The sequence below is a fragment of the Malania oleifera genome, chromosome 10 (assembly GCF_029873635.1).
Source record: "Malania oleifera isolate guangnan ecotype guangnan chromosome 10, ASM2987363v1, whole genome shotgun sequence".
Taxonomy (NCBI): Eukaryota; Viridiplantae; Streptophyta; class Magnoliopsida; order Santalales; family Ximeniaceae; genus Malania; species Malania oleifera.
Window position 1 is genome coordinate 46,656,264 of NC_080426.1, and position 7,596 is coordinate 46,663,859.

Consider the following 7,596-nt stretch of genomic DNA (forward strand, 5'->3'; position numbering starts at 1 on the left):
AAAAAAATTTTGTTCATAATATTAGTAATGAATTTAAAGATTCGTCATTATCAGCTCACTAGTAGTGACTGTTATGGATTCGTCACTATTAGTTCTTTTATAACTTTTTCCCCAATTTTCCTTCTCTTCCCTTATTTCCTTATCTTTTCTTGCTCCTGCGCTCGTCTCCCTGCTCTCCTGATCCTCCCTCCCCGATCCCCTTCCTTTCCCTCCTCCTTTCTTTCCTCCCTCTCCTTCCTTCTTCACCACCTACACCTTCCTCGCCCAAGAGCCCTAGCTCGTTGAGCCCTTGGAGCCGAAGCTACAGCCGCCGTAGTCGCAACTGCAGCTGCCGCCGCCACAGCCACTGTCGCTACCGCTACCCACTTAGGACACCGTCGAGTCCTCTGCCTCCCAACCTTGCCTCCGACTGTGCTCTCCTGAGTCAGGTATGGTTTTTTAAATATTAGATTTGGCCGATTTTGAAGTTTCCCAGTTAAGATCTGAGAATATACAGCATCATCCATAGGTTTTTTATTTTTCTTATAATTATTTATATTTGCCATTATATATATATATATATATATATATATATAATAAAGAATTCTTATACATTTCAATTATAAGCAATATAAGATGAGACTTTGGAGAAGAGTGGAGATTTTGGAGAAGAGGTTAAGGCTAAGATTGAAGATGAGATGCCAACTCTTGTTGAGACAAATGGTGATTGGAGAAGAGATTTAGGGTTTTAGTTTGTTTTATTTTTTATTTTTTTTAGTTTTGAGTTCTTATTTAGTTAGGGCTGTTTTAGTTTTTATTTTTAAAAAATTATATAATTATCTTAATATAGTTAACTATTTATATAAAAATACTATAAGTATATTTAATTATATATATCATATATAATTATTTGTATCGTATGTTTGGTTTGGGTAACCATCGATTTAGGACCAACACAAATAAAAACCAAATCGATATCCGATATTTTAAAAATATCTAAATTGAAATTGAACCAACAAATCGGTTAATTGATATTATGATTCGGTTCGGTTCAGGTCGAATTTTCAGGGTTTTCAAATATTTTTTAATAGCCCTGCCTTTAGGTATACTACCTAAACCATAGAAAACTTGGGACTCAAAATGAGTCCCATAGGGAAAAGAGAGAATTTTTATCTTCCTTATTGTTTCTAAAATATCATTAGTGATTGTTTAATTACTAATTATTTTAAAAATAATAGAGAGCAATGCGCCATTTGCTTCATCCAATAACTTCTAGTCATGCACACTTGTGTGTGACGGTTACATGGGCATTCACTACTTTTCCACGTATATATTTTTGAAAATCTTTATTAAATTCAGTCACAAACTTAGTCCTTCAGATTTATCACTTGAATTTTCAATGATACACTATTTAAATTTTCATTATATTTCTTTTCTATCCCATTTCGTTTTTGAACCAAACATAAGATTAGGTCTCAAGCCCATCCATATACACAAAAGAACCTTAATTTTTTTTGTTATTATATGAGATAACTCTCTCTCTCTCTCTCTCTCTCTCTCTCTCTCTCTCTCTCTCTCTCTCTCACTCTCTCACAAGTCACAAGGCAATTTGAACAGATTTTGTAAGTACTTATCCTGTAACGTACACGTGTTCTTATTCTCCGCGAGCTGCTTGGTTGGTGACCAAAAATTTGGGGGCGAATTCTTTATTATCCTGTAAAGTATGTTTTTTTGGAGAATGTACTCAACGTTAGATGATTTTTGTTGGTATGTTATGATATATGTATATTAGGGGCATCCTTTTACCTAATTTGGATACATTGAACCTTGAACTCATTTTTTATTTTGATGGGTATTGTGATTTAAAAATACATTAGCACTACAAAAAAACTGGTTTTTAGTGACAAAAGTATTAGTGACGAATTCAATTTCGTCACTAAAAGTTGGTATTAGTGACGGTTTTTAAGAAACGTCACTAATAGTCTAAGCATTAGTGACGGTTTTAGGAGCCGTCACTAATACGACACTATTAGTGATGATTTTAAAACTGTCACTAATACTTTCATTACTAAAAACAGCGTGGTAAACAATTTCCGCGCGAAATTTTTTTCAGAAAAATATTAGCGACAATTTTAGGGTATTAGTGACGGTTTTGAAACCGTCACTACTAGTTTTTTTATTTAAAAAATATTAAAAAAGAAATAGTTAAGGGTATTAGTGACGGTTTGGGAGAACCGTCACTAATAATGGGGTATTAGTGACGGTTTTGAAATCGTCACTACTAGTTTTTTTATTTAAAAAATATTAAAAAAAAAATAGTTAATGGTATTAGTGACGGTTTGGGAGAACTGTCACTAATAAGGGAGTATTAGTGACGATTTTGAAACCGTCACTACTAGTGTTTTCATTTAAAAAAGAAATAGTTAAGAGTATTAGTGACGGTTTGGGAGAACCGTCACTAATAATGGGGTATTAGTGATGGTTTCAAAACCATCACTACTAGTGTTTTCATTTAAAAAATTTTAAAAAAGAAATAGTTAAGGGTATTAGTGACGGTTTTGAAACCGTCACTAATAGTTTTTTATTTAAAAAAAATAAAAAAAAATTATTAAAGGGTATTAGTGACGGATTGGGAGACCTATCACTAATAATAACGTATTAGTGATGATTTTGAAACCGTCACTGATGTTCGAAATCTTAAATTCACTTTCCCCAAATTTCTTCTTTCTCCTCTCGCCTCCTTCTCCCTCCCATAGTCTCTTCTTTCCCTAACTTTCATGCTGCTCCTCCCTCCTGCCCCTCCCTCCTCACTCCTCCATGGTCGCAGCGCAGTCCTCCCGACACTCAATCCACGCAGCCTAATCTGGCGGTCTACGCGCTGATTGGACCGCACCGATCAGCCTAGAACCTCCGCGGGCTAACTCCTACCCGTCTCTCTCTCTCTCTCTCTGTACATTGGGGGTCGTCGCTGCCCCTCTCACTCTCTCTGCTCTTTGTGTAGCTACTGAGAACTCCACCATAGTGAGCGGGGCTTCGAAGCCCAGCGCCAACTCCAATGGTACCATGAAAATGTCTAAAAATACAGCCTTCAAGGCTAAGAAGCAAAGGGTTCTGGTGAGAAATTTTGCTACTGAATATTGATATAATTCTTTTGTCGATTGTGAAATGTTTTGAGATATCTTATACAGAATAATTTTTGGGGTTATGCAGAATAAAAGTCAGACTTTTTTGAATGGTACAGCTCAAGAAAAATCCTCAAAGGTACGACGGTTTGTGGACTCGAGATCCTCTCTCAGATAGGTATAGTGTTTTTCCCTGGTTAGGGGGTTGGGGTTTATGCTGTTGTATGTCATTGCTGACCCCAACTTGCAGGACCTAGGATTAGTTGGTGGTGGTTGTGGTGTTCGTGTACATTATTGGGTGTCATTACTTTGGTCAATCGAATTTTTATATAACCCTATAGATTTCAGATTGCTCATCTTTGTTTTGGTTTGATTGAGCATGAAAGAATGAAAGAGTTTTCTTTTTTTTTCCCCCATTATTGTGTAGAACAAAAAGACAATTCAAATATCAAATAAGGACTTATTATTCCTTGGCTGTAAATAGCCAAATTTTTATACCAAATGCTCTGTAGATAGTTCGAATTGGATAGCAACAACAATGACTATTGTGCTTGTATACATTGAATTTACTGAATAGTCTTCTTAATTTAATTTGCAGGGGTTTCTTGCTCAAAGAAGGACAAATTTCCAGGGGAACCAGTTTCCTTTGACAGCTGAAGTTGCACGAAAGGCTGCAGTCGCTCCCATCCGCAATAGAGCTTTTAATAATCGAAGTCGTGTCGTTAATTGGAATAAATCAAGGTATTAAGCTAAGCATGTTTTTTAGAATATTTGTTGTGGGGATGACTATAATGATTGTAATGATGATGGTGTATGACAAATATTGGCTGAAAATATCTTTTCTAGATTCAATGCAGGTAAATCGTAGTTTTCTCTATGTTTTGGTGATGACGCACCTGCCATGAGCTTCTGGTTATTGTGTGTTACCTAGAGTATTGTTTATGGAACTCTAGTATTGATTTACTGCCAAGATGCCAATTTGGAAATATTTTCAGTTATATGCAGCAATTAAGACACCTAAAATTGATTGTCTGCATATTTGTGATGTGTGAAGTTGTCCAATTTGGTTGAATGATGCATATCGTATTTGGTCACGGCTGTATTGTTTCCAGAATTGGAGTTTACTATCAAATTAGTAGCTAAGTGATGGATTTTGGGGAAATAAAATGCTTTTTGAAGGTGGGGAAAAAATTTAATATACAAGAATCTACATGGTACGGAGTTAGCTAGGCTTGTGATGCTGAAGTGAGTATTGTGCATCTTGTGTGATCGCTATCTATTGAGAAGAACTACCTTCCCTCTTGCGATTTGCTGATTTGTGGATGGGGTTAGGGTTCCCTTGGATTTTTTATATTTGGCTACCCTTATTGGTATACCATGGCGTGAGTTTTCAACTTCTATACTTTTGTTTCTTTTGAAGGGTTTTGATCATCAAATCATCCCAATTATGGTGCTTGTGTGATTTTCTTATGCACCCTATTTTTGCTGCTACAATTTAAATGACCGACAGATCATCTACATTTGGCACACCAAATACCTGTTTTGTTCATTCCGCCTGCTTCAATCTTTTCATCCTCGTGGCATACTGGTCTGTTAGCTTCAATTGCATCAATCTATTGTTGTTCTTGCAGACTGATTCCTAACATTTGAATGCAGTTTTAGTCCTGTGTCCTAGTTGGGTCCACACAATGGTAAGGAATTGACACTAATAGATGGTGGGATGATTTGTTTTGGCATTTGAAAAAAAAATGATACAAGTGTTGTGGGCCTTGTATCAAATGGATACGATTGTATTACTTGAACCAAATTGGAAGAGTTTGGTGCCAGGGGAATGGCAAATTCGACTACATGCAAAGCATTGAATTTGTCATTTTATTTGAGAATTTTAATATTGGGTGCTGCATCGGCTTTATATTTGACTTTTGTTTTTGCTAAGTAGCAACTTGGCTGTTCACGCCTGTTATCTTGTTGAATCTTTCGTGGCGTCCTGTGTTTGAGATGGAGTTTAGAAGCGATTTGGGATATCACCTCCTACTTGTGAAAGTGTAAGGAGAATATGCACATTGGTTGTTTGGTTCTATTTGTCCATGGAGGTGGCCTTTTATGTTGCATTATGATAGAATGCTTTGGGTTACGATAGAGAGCACGCATGGTTGTGGACTTTGACTTCCTTTGGTTCATTGGAGCTTGTAGAAGAAAGTTAAGAACCTGATGATCCTTACTGTTAATGATCCTCACATTGAACGGCATGTTTGATGTGGTTTGTCTTGTTTTTCTCTTAGTTGGAAATAGATATAAATAAAATGGTGAGTACTCTTAATTAAGTGAGGATAGTGCCCATGTTGGCTGTTGCAGGCGGTGCTTGTGCCTTTGGAATTGAATCCTAGTAAGGTTTTATTCAGTGTCTGGATTTTTAATCACACATCTACTCTCTTTTTGGTGCCGGCTTGGTGGAATGCCTGGTCCAAGGAAAGTTCCAAATGGAGGCTTTGCAAAGGTTTACCAGATCATTTTAATTTATAGGAATGATGATTGTTTGTTTGACCTTGGAATATTGAATTGCCTTGTTATGAAATCATTTTTTATTTAAAGCTATCCTAAACAGGAACTTTATTGTGTGGCCTCTGGCACATTGTCAAGAAAGCTAGACAAAATGAAATTTTAGCTGCTTTACATTAGGAAGAGCAAACAAAATTCCACATTATTATACTTAGTTAATATTTATTTGTTGGCTAAGTGAAAATAATCGTAAGTTATTTGAAAAAAAATAAAACCAAATGATACTACGCAAGAGGAAGTATCTGCTAAAAAAAAAAAAAACCACATGATGAGTGTTTCACAAATAGAAATTATGAATCTACTGAGACACTTTTAATATGAAAGGGAAAAATGGTAACGAACGGGCAGAATGAAAAATGCATCAAACTTAGAAGCTCTTGTTGTTTTTTAGGGGAGTTAATGAAAAATTCATTAGCTATAGTGGCACCTTTTGTTTTTAAGGGGAGTTCTTTGATTCTAAGAGCACTAAAAATTAAGCTTTTGGATGCCAACAAGCTGTAGATGTTGTTATCCCAATGACTCAAAACTATAGGGTGCGAAATTGACATGGGGTCAACTGGCTTAGTAGTTTCTGCACTATTCGAATGGACCTGTGGTGATTTACTTTTACTTTGCATATATTGCATATAAACAATGACAATTTGTACAGAAAATGTTTTACAGCCATATTATTATCTTTTTTTAGCATAATTTTTCTTCTTTAAATTTCTAATTAAATTTATATCTATTTTTTTTGGTAGACTGTTGTTACAATCTAATGTTTTCTCTTACAATGATGTGATTTATTTTTTATGCCTGTATATGTGCTAGATAGTGATTTATTTTCAAAAACAGTATACTAACTTTTTTAACTTTCTTAATTTGTAGGGTTTGCAACTGTGAGAACGCGAATGTAGCTTTCCACTTTTTTTTTATCTGAAAAAATGAAATGTATTTAAATTTGAATTTTTATAATGTATTTGTATTTAAATTTGAATTTGTGTAATATATTTGTATTTGAATTTGAATTTGTATAATATATTTGTATTTAAATTAGAATTAGAATTTTAAATAACTTTAGAATTTTATTGCATTTATGGTTTAATGTAAATGTAATTTAATTATAGATTTTTATAGGAATTAATAATTTGAAAAAAAATTAACATCACTATTAATTGTACAATTTAAGTATTAGTGACGATTTCAAAATCGTCATTAATACTATAGCTTTAGTGACGGTTTAAAACTGTCACTAAATCATAAGTGATGGTTCTACAGAGCAAGAGTGACGGTTCTAAAACCGTCACTAGTAATAGACCAATAGTGACGATTTTAAAAATTGTCACTAATAATAGAGCAATAGTGACGATTTCAAAATCGTCACTAATAATAGAGCAATAGTGACGATTTTGAAACCATCACTAATACTATGGATTTAGTGACGATTTTTGTCGATCTGGTGTAGAATCTATAGTGACGGGCCTTGGTCTTTAGTGACGGTTTTATTCCGTCACTAATACTCCATTATTAGTGACGGTTTTAATCCATCACTAATACTCTTTTATTAGTGACAGTTTGAAAAATTTGTCACTAATAAGTACTAGTAACGGCTGGTATAGCGACAAATTGAAAACTGTCACTAATAGCCTTTTTTTTTTTGTAGTGTAGACTACAAGGTTTGATTAAATTTAAGTGATGAGAATTGTTTACCTATTTTGCTACCTTGGATTTTGAACTTGTATATATGTTGGTTCAATGTCCTAATAGGATAAATGAAATTTTATATCCAAGTTACATAAATTATTCTAAATTTTATGTGATGATCAGAGGCTAGCTTGGTGCCAATAGGACACTTTGAGGCAATTTAAAAAGCCCTTAAAATTGAGTAAAATAAAAATATGGATTTAGTATTGAAATTGGCTCTAAGCTACTTAGGAGGAGGCATTTATTTACAACA

General features: G+C 34.4%; 1 pseudogene; it reads left to right on the top strand.

The window, feature by feature from the left end:
* The first annotated feature begins 3,042 nt into the window (after window positions 1-3,042).
* LOC131166663 (uncharacterized) lies at window positions 3,043-5,098 on the top strand (annotated as a pseudogene).
* The last annotated feature ends 2,498 nt before the right edge of the window (window positions 5,099-7,596 follow it).